Source organism: Schistocerca piceifrons, chromosome 11 (genome assembly GCF_021461385.2).
Source record: "Schistocerca piceifrons isolate TAMUIC-IGC-003096 chromosome 11, iqSchPice1.1, whole genome shotgun sequence".
NCBI lineage: Eukaryota > Metazoa > Arthropoda > Insecta > Orthoptera > Acrididae > Schistocerca > Schistocerca piceifrons.
In genome coordinates, this window is record NC_060148.1 from 67323273 (window position 1) to 67337433 (window position 14161).

Here is a 14161-nt window from a genome sequence, read left to right on the forward strand (position 1 = left end):
TTCAAGTAAGGAAAACGTTGCCATTTTAAATATTTAAAACAGTTCTCATTCTCGCCGCTGGCGGTAAAATCCCATCTGCCGTACAGTGCTGACATCTCTGGGATGTATTGACAATGAACGCGGCCTCATTTTAAAACAATGCGCATGTTTCTATCTCTTTCCAGTCCGGAGAAAAACAATCGGAGGCCTTAGAACTTGAATGCACCTCATATTCTGTGATCTGGCTAAAGCTTTTGATTGTGTTAAGCATGATATCCTTATACAAAAGTTAAAATATTATGGGATAACAGGAGTAGCAGGCTCATTGTTCTCATCTTTTTAATAGAAAACAGTGTGTGTCTGTATCAGGCTTACCACATAACAATAGTCATTCAAAATATGAAACCACCAGACAAGGGGTTCTCCAGGCCCTTGTTGTTCCTATCATATATTAATGACCTTCCATATGCAGTGTCACAAAATGCAAATTTTGTCTAATTTGCAGATGATACAAGTGTTGGTATAAAAAACAATACCTGTGATCTCACTGAGCAATCGGCTAACGCAATATTTGTAAGTATCAGTTCACACCTAATGAATTGTCACTGAATTTTGACAAGACCCAGTACATACAGTTTAGTACCTCACAAAGAATACCTGACCCTATAAGTGTAATGTATTCAAACAATGAAATTAAACTGTAGACAGTGTCAAATTTTTAGGGGTACAAATAGACCACAACCTAAATTGGAAAACTCACACTCTAGACTTAACGAAACGCCTTAATCAAGCTAAATTTGCAGCATGCATGATAGCAGAAATAGGTGATTTAAAAATGAAGAAGTTCGTTTATTCGGCCTACTTCCATTCACTAATGACTTATGGAATCATCTTTTGGGGAAACTCCTCTCACAGAGAGAACATTTTCAAGATTCAGAAACGAGTCATTAGAATCATATCTGGTGTCAGTCATAGATCACCATGCAGAGACCTCTTTAAGAAACTTGGCATTCTAACTAATCACTACATATACTCATTGATGTCCTTTGTCATTTCCGACATGTCTCTTTTCACACAAAATAGTGCAAAACATGATTATAATACCAGAACCAAAAACATTCTGTATATGGACTATAAAAGCTTAACATTAATACAAAAAGGAGTCAAATACATGGGTACTCATATATTCAATAACTTATCAGAGCACATCAAAGGTCTTGTAAGTGATAAAAATCAGTTTCAGAGTGAATTAAAGGACTTCCTGTTGGCCAACTCCTTCTATTCCATCGTCCATCTGCATTAGAATTGTACAAAATCCATGTACCTGAATTTAAAAAAAATTAAAAAAACTTTGACTCTTTCCGCATCCCTCTCCAAGGGATCCATGGAAAACGATAAATGTAATGTAGCTTTGCTGTAATGATGTTGTGTTGTGTGACAGCATACGTGCGCAAAAAGGGAGAGAACAAAACTCTGACTATTACTCTTTTTTTCCATCTGTATAATATTTTGGAATGTAGGCTGTGGTGACAGATTGACCGGTAGTGTAGCCAAGGTCTAGGATACATTGAAATGTGATAGTTTGGTTCTGAAATGGCAAAGCTATATAGAAGGCTTCAGTTATTCCACGTGAGGGATTGTAACATATTGGTGACGCACTGAAATGACTGAGCAGGAAAAATGTTTGGATTAAGAGTGAGGAATTATAAATATAGTGTAACAGAACAATTTTTTTCTTTTTTATGCAGGTGTGTAGTTTTAGTCAGTGTAGTTTACTCTTTTTGTGCTGATGTTTGATTTCATGTATGGACTGAAATAAAAACAAATTACAGAAAGCATAGATATTAAAGTTGAGAGGAATGAAAGAAGAAAGGAAATAAAATATAAAATCATATGAATTACAACAAATGCAATCAAAGTATAGCAGTACACACTTTCTGCTAAAATTAGAAATTTTCTTGCCGTACATAGTTCAGACAATCTGCATTGTTGACAAGAAATGAGGAAACACTGTTGGCAATGTTATCACTTAAGAAAATTAACATGTTGTGAAGGCTATCAAGGCTGTTGACATTAGTTGTGAATACACCTTTATACAAATGCAGGATATACATTCCAAACGACAGCTTTTAAAAAATTCAACTTGAGTTTGAACAAAACTCCTGCGGATGATAGAGCACGGCCCGTTTAGAATGCCAACTGCAATGTGCAGGAGCTGCAGTGGCACCAGCCATTGACAGAGGGGCAGACAGTGAGTTTTTGAAGGATGGGTTTGACAGCAGGAAGTCAACACCAGCAGCTTTCAAGACCTCGCATTTCACAATGGCCTCAGCAGCTCAGATCATCCCCAGCTTCTGCCACTCTTCTCTCATCTTTGCCAGCTCCACGCCTTCCCAATGATGCATTGGCAGCTTAGCGAAGAACCTGCAAAATGGCATTGTTGGTCGGGAGAATCAGTGTGCTTCACATTTCATTGATGGCAATATTGTTTGTGTGTGTGCACACTCCTGAAGGGGAAGCGTGCGGAAGGAAATCTGTTGCATCCTTTTCAGTCAGACCATCTCAGCATTAATTTTAAATGATTCAGAGTTATCACAGAAAACCTAAATTTGAAAAAATTCATGATAAGTCATTCTGTGTTTTAAGAGTAGGCAATCATCTTCAGTTAAAACAGGCAAGACTTTAAAAATGAATAAAAATGAAATAGAAAGTTATAAAAAAGAGGGGGCACTAAAAATATCGTGTTAAATAGTCTCCAACTTAGTCTACATTCAGTCTACTTGATATTCTGCTCCATGATAACTTTATATGTTGCTTTATTCACATCCATCCACATTATTTTCGTAATGGTTAATGTGGACGTATGGTTTTCTTGTAAATTTTTGTCCCATACTAAAATGCGAAATCTGTTATAGTGGGAAGCTCATTCCATGAAATAGTTTTCTCATGAAACAATGAAGAAATTTATTTGATTATTGATATTGTGGATTTAAAGATTATGATTACCTTGTTTACTAAAATGTTATCCAACTTGGGCTGGCAACCATAATATTACACCGCTACAACTGGCAACAACTTTGTGCTACCTAACAGATACATTTCACAATTTGCTTTCTTTTATGTTTATCCTGATTAAGGTGTGTATCAGACACAAATAACTAAGTCTGATTGTCTAAACGAACCATTAATAACATGACAGGATCAAAATTTATAAAAATAATAGCACATGAATTACAGAGTTGTTAGATGTTATGTAACTGGGTTGATGATAAAACTACTCACCAAGTGGCAGCAGGAGAACATACACATAAATGGTTAAGAAAATTTGCAAGCTTTTGGACCCATTGACTCTTTCCTCTGGCAGAGGGGTTCAAGGGGAAGGAAGAGGGATGAAGAAAAAGAACTGGCAAGGTTTAGGAAATGGGAAGTGTTTGGAAAAGTTGCCCAGAACCTTGGGTTAGGGGACTTACCGAACTGAGAGCTTAGAAGTGAAGATACAGTAATAATCAAGACAGAGATTACTGATGGAACACTATGCAAGAGTTAGTAAGAGTGGAAAGCTAAGTACATTGTATGTGGAAGAGGGTATGGGGAGAGGGGTGGGGTCAGAACATAAATGATGTAGAAAACAACTAAAAGGGAGTGAAGAAAGGAATAGTTACTGTGAAGATACGCTGAGACCAAAGAAATTAACGTAAATTAAGGCCAGGTGAGTGGCGAGAATGAAGGACATCATGTAATGCCAGTTCCCACTAGATATTCACCTTACTAGGCTTTACATGTACCAAAACTGCTTTATCCCCTGGGGCAGACATACAAATATATCAGGGGCATGGCCATAGAACCAGGATGTCTCCTTCCTATGCCAATCTTTTCATGAGTCCCTTGGAGGGGCTTTCTGGGATCCATAACCCGCCAGAGATACATTGATGAAATCTTTGCCATATGGACCCTCAGTGAGGTTTACATGTTAAAATTCTTAGAATCTCAGTAAATATATTCTCCCAATTAAATTTCACATTGTTCTATTCTGTATCCCAAGCCACTTTCCTTTATGTTGACCTCATCCTCACCAAATGTCAGCGACTCACTTCTGTTAACATTAACTCTACTAACAAACAACAGTTGCAGTCCTTCACATGTCAAACATTTCTTCCCATACAGCCTTGGCATTAGAAGTGAACGTACACTATGCAATCAAAAGTATCCGGACACCTGGCCGAAAATTACTTACAGGTTCGTGGTACGCTCCATTGGTAATGCTGGGATACAGTATGGTGTTGGCCCACTCTTAGCCTTGATGAAAGTTTCCACTCTCACAGGCATACATTCAATCAGGTGTTGGAAGGTTTCTTTGGGAATGGCAGCCCATTCTTCATGGAGTGCTGCACTCAGAAGAGGTATCGACATCGGTCAGTCAAGCCTGGCACAAAATTGGTGTTCCAAAACATCCCCAAGGTGTCCTGTAGGATTCAGGTAAGACTCTGTACAGGCCAGTCCATTACAGGCATGTTATTGTCATGTAACTGCTCCGCCACAGGCTGTGCATTATGAACAGGTGCTCGATTGTGTTGAAAGGTGCAGTCGCCATCTCTGAATTGCTCTTCAACAGTGGGAAGCAAGAAGGTGCTTAAAACATCATTGAGGCCTCTGCTGTGATAGTGCCATGCAAAACAACAAGGGGTGCAAGCCTCCTCCAAGAAAAATACGACCAGACCATAACACCACTGCCTCCGAACTTTACTGTTGGCACCATACAGATCACCACAGTGTGTACAATAATTTGTCACTCCACTCAACATTTTTCCACAGTTCAATTGTCCAATGTTTACACTCTACACCAAGTGAGGCATCATTTGGCATTTACCGATGTGATGTGTGGCTTATGAGCAGCCACTCGACAATGATATCCAAGTTTTCTCACCTGCAGCCTAACTGTCATAGTACTTTCAGTGGATCCTGATATAGTTTGGAATTCCTGTGTGATGGTCTGGATAGATGTCTGCCTATTACACATTACAACCCTCTTCAACTGTCAGTGGTCTCTGTCAGTCTGCAGAGGTCGACCTGTACGCTTTTGTGCTGTACGTGTCCCTTCATGTTTGCACTTCACTATCACAATGGAAACAGTGGACCTAGGGATGTGTAGGAGTGTGTAAATCTCGTGTACAGACGTATGACACAAGTGACACCCAATCACCCGACCACTTTCAAAGTCCGTGAGTTCTGTGGAGCACCCTACTCTGCTCTCTCACATCTACATCTACATCTACATGATTACTCTGCAATTCACATTTAAGTGCTTGGCAGAGGGTTCATCGAACCACAATCATATTATCTCTCTACCATTCCACTCCCAAACATCGCGCGGGAAAAACAAACACCTAAACCTTTCTATTCGAGCTCTGATTTCTCTTATTTTATTTTGATGATCATTCCTACGTATGTAGGTTGGGCTCAACAAAATATTTTCGCATTTGGAAGAGAAAGTTGATGACTGAAATTTCGTAAATAGATCCCGCCGCGACGAAAAACGGCTTTGCTTTAATGACTTCCATCCCAACTCGCGTATCATATCTGCCACACTCTCTCCCCTATTACGTGATAATACAAAACGAGCTGCCCTTTTTTGCACCCTTTCGATGTCCTCCGTCAATCCCACCTGGTAAGGATCCCACACCGCACAGCAGTATTCTAACAGAGGACGAACGAGTGTAGTGTAAGCTGTCTCTTTAGTGGACTTGTTGCATCTTCTAAGTGTCCTGCCAATGAAACACTTTGGCTCGCCTTCCCCACAATATTATCTATGTGGTCTTTCCAACTGAAGTTGTTCGTAATTTTAACACTCAGGTACTTAGTTGAATTGACAGCCTTGAGAATTGTACTATTTATTGAGTAATCGAATTCCGACGGATTTCTTTTGGAACTTATGTGGATCACCTCACACTTTTCGTTATTTAGCGTCAACTGCCACCTGCCACACCATACAGAAATCTTTTCTAAATCGCTTTGCAACTGATACTGGTCTTCGGTGACCTTACTAGATGGTAAATTACAGCATCATCTGCGAACAAACTAAGAGAACTGCTCAGATTGTCACCCAGGTCATTTATATAGATCAGGAACAGCAGAGGTCCCAGGACGCTTCCCTGGGGAACACCTGATATCACTTCAGTTTTATTCGATGATTTGCCGTCTATTACTATGAACTGCGACCTTCCTGATAGGAAATCACGAATCCAGTCGCACAACTGAGACGATGCCCCATAGGTCCGCAGCTTGATTAGAAGTCGCTTGTGAGGAATGGTGTCAAAAGCTTTCCGGAAATCTAGAAATACGGAATCAACTTGAGATCTCCTGTCGAAAGCGGCCATTACCTCATGCGAATAAAGAGGAGGAGGAGGAGGAGGAGGAGATTAGTGTTTAACATCCCGTCGACAACGAGGTCATTAGAGACGGAGCGCAAGCTCGGGTAAGGGAAGGATGAGGAAGGAAATCGGCCGTGCCCTTTCAAAGGAACCATCCCAGCATTTGCCTGAAGTGATTTAGGGAAATCACGGAAAACCTAAATCAGGATGGCCAGAGACGGGATTGAACCGTCGTCCTCCCGAATGCGAGTCCAGTGTGTGCGAATAAAGAGCTAGCTGCGTTGCACAAGAATGATGTTTTCTGAAACCATGCTGATTGCGTATCAATAGGTCATTCCCTTCGAGGTGATTCATAATGTTTGAATACAGTATATGCTCCAAAACCCTACTGCAAACCGACGTCAATGATATAGGTCTGTAGTTCGATGGATTACTCCTACTACCAACTTAAACACTGGTGCGACCTGCGCAATTTTCCAATCTGTAGGTACAGATCTATCGGTGAGCGAGTGGTTGTATATGATTGCTAAGTAGGGAGCTATTGTATCAGCATAATCTGAAAGGAACCTAATCGGTATACAATCTGGACCTGAAGACTTGCCCGTATCAAGCGATTTGAGTTGCTTCGCAACCCCAAAGGTATCTACTTCTAAGAAACTCATGCTAGAAGCTGTTCGTGTTTCAAATTCTGGAATATTCCATTCATCTTCCCTGGTGAAGGAATTTCAGAAAACTGCGTTCAATAACTCCACTTCTGCAGCACAGTCATCGGTAACAGTACCATCGGCACTGTGCAGCGAAGGTATTGACTGCGTCTTGCCGCTTGTGTACTTTACGTACGACCAGAATTTCTTTGGATTTTTTATCAAATTTCGAGACAATGTTTCGTTGTGGAACCTATTAATGACTACTGAGGTCACTGATATGGAGTACCTGGCAGTAGGTGACAGCACAATGCACCTAATATGAAAAATGTATGTTTTTGGGAGTGTCCAGATACTTCTGATCACATAGTGTGTGTTCAGATGCAAACTCTTTGGAGCAATACACCGCTATTCTGACCTCAGCCTTCACTGGATGTAATTAACCCCACCAGCCTGGTTCAAAATCAGGTTTCCCAGGCCATCAGATCCAATTCAAGTACTGTTGAGCCCTCCAAATAAAAAACTTAAGAATACACCTTCTTCAACTCAGCATTATCCTTGTCTTGAATGTATTAATAAGCTGCTTTGACAAGCCTATGACTTCCTAAAATCATTCCCTGAAATGAGGTCCATTCTATCAGACATTTTTGCCACCACACCAAAAATATTTCATGCCTCCGCCCCCTCCCAGTCTCAGCAATATTCTGGTCAGACTGTCCTCCCTGTAAGGCTTGCCCTATGCACCTTCCTACCATCTCCTATACCAGCCCTGTAACTGTTGAAACATACGCTATCAATGAGAGAGCCACCTGTGAAGCAATATATGTTGTGTACCAGCTGCTATGCAAACAATGTTTGGCCTTTTACATTGGCATGACTATCACCAAGTGATAAATTAGGATGAATGGTCATAGGCAGAGTGTGTACACTGACAACACACAATATCCTGTTGCAGGGCATGCTCTACAATATGACAGTTGTGACTTCAGTGCCTGTTTCACCACATATGCCATCTGGATTCTTCCTCCAGGCATTAGCTTCTCAGAAATCCGCCGATGGTAACTGGCATTAAAACATGTCCTTGGTTCTCTCCGTGCACCTGACCTTAATTTATGTTAATTTCCTCAGTCTCAGCATTTCTTCTCAGTAGCTACTCCTTTCTTCACTCCCTTTTGATTTTGTATATCTTTTACTTTCTGACCTGTCTCCCACCCCACCCTCACATCTACCACATAAAATACACTTAGCTGTCTGCTTTTATTAACTGTGATTTTTTTGTCAGTAATCTCTGACTTAGTTATTAAAGTATCTTCCATCTCTGAGCTCTCAATTTATGAAATCTCATCCAGTGCAGTGCCCAACAATCAGTCTTCCCTTCTCATCCCATCTGGTAAGCCTCCCCTGGCCCAGAGTTCTAAGCAACTGTTTCAAACTCTCCCCATTTCCTAATCCTCGCCAGTTCTTTTCCTTCAGTCCTCTTCATTTGCCTTCAGTCCTTCTGCCAGAGTACGGTGCCACTGGTTCCAAAAGCTTGCAGATTTCCTTAACCTTTATATGCGTGTGTTATCCTGCTGCCACTTGGTGAGTAGACTTTTTTACCTATTCAGTTACATTATATTTTCAAGAGTCATTAGGTAGTGTTACATGTGGAACAAGTCAAGGTATACATTAATATAAGACAAAGTCATCACGGAAACTTAATATGTACAATATACTAACAAGAAACTATCACTTGACTGCTTAATGCTATTCGTACTAATGGTGTCTGCATCTGTTCAGTAAATTACAAAGAAAGCTGCTACTTTGAAAAAGCTGCTATCTTTAGATTAAAATGGCACATTGGTAAGTACTATCTCCACTTCAGTACACATGATGATTGAAGGAAGCAAGTGAGTAGTAAGCTTGGGTTAAAAGAGGAAGGAAATGAAAATTTGAAAGGATAAAGAAATTATGGAATTGAAGTAAAGTAGAAATGAGAGGGATATGGAAGGGGGAAAATAGCCTTCAGGTTTTGGCATGCTAGTGTGCTGTGCTTAGGGTTGTCAGAGGCTACAATTTCTTGGGATGTCGGTGTTCCAATCCGGGTGAGAGACAACTGGCAGCAGTAGACTAATTCAGAGGTCGCACTACGACTCCATGTTTGGACACACATACAATAATCAGAGCATTAAAAACACAACTGCTTTTACTATTTTTCATACAGAGGTATTTAACTGCATCACTTCAGGATTAGCAGACAATTTAGTGGAGTTGCATAGGAAGATAAATCACATCAAATGGGATGTAATAGGATTGTCAGAAGTGTGCCAGAAAAACGAAGATCAAACAGATCTGTAATCAAGACATATGCACTACTTTACTGCAAATGAACAGAGCTAAGGACAAATACTGATACAAGAGTTATTGTAAAAGAGGAGATTAAAAGCAGCACTGACAGACAATCGTGGAATCATAGACAGAACAGTCAGATTAGTATTAAAAATAAACAAAAACAATTCCATGGGAATCATTCAAGGCTCTGCACCAACATGTTAAGGTAAAAGATCTGTAGGAAAAGAAAGATGTGTTGATAAATGACAGCAAATTCCACTACAATAAGATATAATGGGAGATTTTTATGTGGAAGAAGGGTAAAAACTAAAGAATTAAGCTTCGAGTATGGTAACAGAAATCACTAAAGTCATACCTCAGTTGCATTTTTATGAAGAAGAACAAGATGTATATCCTTAACAAATTTGCCAAGAAGAAACCAAAGAGAAAAGATACATGGAGAGGAGCAAAAGAAACTTAACTACAAAGTATTATTGAATAACAAAGAAACTGTAAACTTTGGCATTTTAAGTGATTAGAGAGACTTCGGGAGGGAGAGCAAAAACAGATACAATCATAGGAAGAGCCACACTCATTGTGCAGGAGGCAAGAAATGTAAATTACGAGAAAATATTTAAGAATTGAGAAGTTCGCTAGAGCATATTAAGCAGCAAGTTTGGTATTTTACAAGGGGAGGGACCATTTTTATGGAACCATCTATGTGGTGGTGTGGGTTGGGGTCCCAGGTATCATCCACCTGCAGCCATTCACCCCAACAGCTTTTGTTTGAGAGTAATTGACAAAAAAGAATTTCACACGATACTCTAGAGCACCATTTCTCGGCCACCGTATCGCAACACATTGGTGTGTGTCCTCGCTTAAGAGTAATAAGTTTTTTTTATTGTGTGCCTTATTTTTATGTTAATGCACTGATGAGCCAAAACATTATGACCACCTACTTAATGGCTTATTTGTTTGGCTTTGGAACAAAATGCATCACTGATTCTGCACATCAGCGATACGACAGTTTGTTGGTAGGTTTGTGGAGGTATGTGGCATTAGATTCTATACACAGGTCATGTAATTCACTGATTTGCGTAGATGGTGAAGGTGCCCAAAAGTGACCTAGATCAGGGTCCATAGGATTTACATCAGGCGAAATTGGTCGCCGAGACATCAATTTGAGTTCAGTATAATGCTCCTCAAACATCTGTAGCACGGTTCTGGCTCCAAGACACAGACATTTATACTCCTGAAAGATGAAATTGTCATAAATAGTCTTCACGGGTTTGCTGCCCGATCATGTTCTGCAAATTCCACAATATTTCCTCGGAGCAACTGTCTGACATCTTCAGGTGGTTCAACCTTGCTGGTCGCTATGTACGACTGACGGTACCACACATCGATGCGCTGTTTGTAGAAATGGGGCGTCGACGTGCAGATACCGTCAGTCACCAGCAAGGTTGAGCCACCTGAAGATGTCAGACAGTTTCTCTGAGGGAATATTGTGGAATTTGTGTAATGTGATCTGGTGGCAAACCTGTGAAGACTATTTACAGCACATACACACAATTCCGAAGACAGCAAGAGCTGATAAGTGCGAGAATTATCGCACAATCGGCTTAACAGCTCACGCATCTAAGCTGCTTACAAGAATAGTATACAGAAGAATGGAAAAGAAAATTGAGAATGCGCTAGGTGACGATCAGTTTGGCTTTAGGAAAAGTAAAGGGACGAGAGAGACAATTCTGACGTTACGGCTAATAATGGAAGCAAGACTGAAGAAAAATCAAGACACTTTCATAGGATTTGTCGACCTGGAAAAAGCGTTCGACAATATAAAATGGTGCAAGCTGTTCGAGATTCTGAAAAAGTGGGGGTAAGCTATAGGGAGAGACGGGTCATATACAATATGTACAACAACCGAGAAGGAATAATAAGAGTGGACGATCAAGAACGAAGTGCTCGTATTAAGAAGGGTGTAAGACAAGGCTGTAGCCTTTCGCCCCTGCTCTTCAATCTATACATCGAGGAAGTAATGATGGAAATAAAAGAAAGGTTCAGGAGTGGAATTAATATACAAGGTGAAAGGATATCAATGATACGATGCGCTGATGACATTGCTATCCTGAGTGAAAGTGAAGAAGAATTAAATGATCTGCTGAACGGAATGAACAGTCTAATGAGTACACAGTATGGTTTGAGAGTAAATTGGAGAAAGACAAAGGTAATGAGAAGTAGTAGAAATGAGAACAGCGAGAAACTTAACATCAGGATTGATGGTCACGAAGTCAATGAAGTTAAGGAATTCTGCTACCTAGGCAGTAAAATAACCAATGACGGACGGAGCAAAGAGGACATCAAAAGCAGACTCGCTATGGCAAAAAAGGCATTTCTGGCCAAGAGAAGTCTACTAATACCAAATACCGGCGTTAATTTGAGGAAGAAATTTCTGAGGATGTACGTCTGGAGTACAGCATTGTATGGTAGTGAAACATGGACTGTGACCTAGGCACTAAAATAACCAATGACGGACGGACCAAGGAGGACATCAAAAGCAGACTCGCTATGGCAAAAAAGGCATTTCTGGCGAAGAGAAGTCTACTAATATCAAATACCGGCCTTAATTTGAGGAAGAAATTTCTGAGGATGTACGTCTGGAGTACAGCATTGTATGGTAGTGAAACATGGACTGTGGGAAAACCGGAACAGAAGAGAATCGATGCATTTGAGATGTGGTGCTATAGACGAATGTTGAAAATTAGGTGGACTGATAAGGTAAGGAATGAGGAGGTTCTACGCAGAATCGGAGAGGAAAGGAATATGTGGAAAACACTGATAAGGAGAAGGGACAGGATGATAGGACATCTGCTAAGACATGAGGGAATGACTTCCATGGTACTAGAGGGAGCTGTAGAGGGCAAAAACTGCAGAGGAAGACGGAGATTGGAATATGTCAAGCAAATAATTGAGGACGTAGGTTGCAAGTGCTACTCTGAGATGAAGAGGTTAGCAAAGGAAAGGAATTCGTGGCGGGCCGCATCAAACCAGTCAGTAGACTGGAAAAAAAAAGAAAAAAGCACTGGGAAAGCTTGAAGAGTCACAGATGACATTGTCGTTGTGGAAGACATCCAGCATGAAGGTATGCAGGTGGTTTGCAGCTGTTAGCATGTCTTGGATTACTACCACAGCCGCCATGCAAATGCAGGAGTGTATCTCCCATAGCATAACTGCTTCCACCAACCTCCATCCATGGCATGCTGCTTTTTTTGAGGAACCATTCCCCTTGATGATGGTCTTAGCGCAGACGTTTATTGACCTAGTGTAGCAAAAATGTGATTCACCTGAAGAGCTGACACATTTCCATTGATGCCCATTGCATCATAATTGACGATGTTGTTGGGTCGATATGTGTACACACAGGGGTGGTCAGCTATGGAGCTCAATGTTCGACAATGTACGATGAGCGGTGTGCTCCAAAATGCTTTTGGGTGCACTAGCATAGTGCTCTTTCAGCACAGATGTCACTGATCCCCTTCTGTCCTACTTTACTGAACAGACAAGCTGCCTCCGAACCCCACATCCAACCATTTAGTGCCTAGAGTTAGTTTTAATGTCCTTCTACCTTTTTCTGTAGATGCTCACGACAGTAGCATGTGAACATTCAACCAGCTTTGCCAGTTTCGAGTTACTCCTTCACGTGCTCAGTGTAATATTAATTGTCCCTTTGTCAAAGTCGCTTATCTCAATGGATTTCCCCATTTGCAGCCCTTATATTCATTAGGGTGATCCCTCATCTATGTCTGCTCTGATTACATACTTTTGTTACTATGTCACATTCCATCGTCACGGTGTACAACGGTCATAATGTTTTGGCTTATCAGTAATGTTCCTATTACAAAATTTTATATAATAAATTTGTAAAATTTGTACCTCTGAGTCATTCTGTAATAAAACAAAGTACTGTATGTACTTTATGTGTTTGCTTTCTTGCATCTAGAGAAAAATCACATGCTGTGGTACCGCAAAAGTTTGAAATGTACTTTGGCGTTCTCTAGAGCCTTAAAAATAAGTGTTACTCAGCACAGTGGAATAGTGTAGTTGCTAGGACACATCCATGACATGCTAAAGATCATGGGCTAGGACCCCATCTGGCGTTTTTAATTTTTTGTTTTTAAATCTTTGTATGCATTCAACATTCTCTATTAAATATATGTGGTGTGGGCTCACATGCTGGAGTAATATTCTAGGATAATAATAACTTTGTGTATCTCCTTGGCCTACTACTGAGCCTGTGTCACCATTTCATTTCACGCCACTACTAGTTGCTATGCGCAGAAATTTGTATGAGTTGACCGATGCCAATTGTTGTATTGCTGAGAGGATCAAATGACGTATATAGAAATGAGTCATTCAGGGCTAGCACAGAATTGAGAAAATGCCTCAATAATTTATCTCACATGAATGTACTCGTAAATATCCCGCATCGTCACGATTTACTGAGGTGGTTGTGTGTGAACAGTGAAATTCATGCTGCAAACAAGAGTTTCAGTGAAATATGTACTCACTTTGTAAATACAGACGTTATTGGCATAAACAGTTTGGAGCGAAGGCTCCATACAGTTCACCGTCTTCATTTGAATGCATTAGGAAAGGAGGTACTTACGGAAAAAATTTTTACTCGTATTTCGCGGTGCAATGAAGTACCCAGGACCACTTACATTCTTCTGAGGTATTGGCTGTTTCAGCGAACGAAGCACAGGCTGTCAACAGCGTTTTACTTTTTATCCATTGTAGCAATATGGCGAAGAACATTTCATCTTTGGCTCAGGACCTCTGCTGTCTCTACAGCTTATTTTG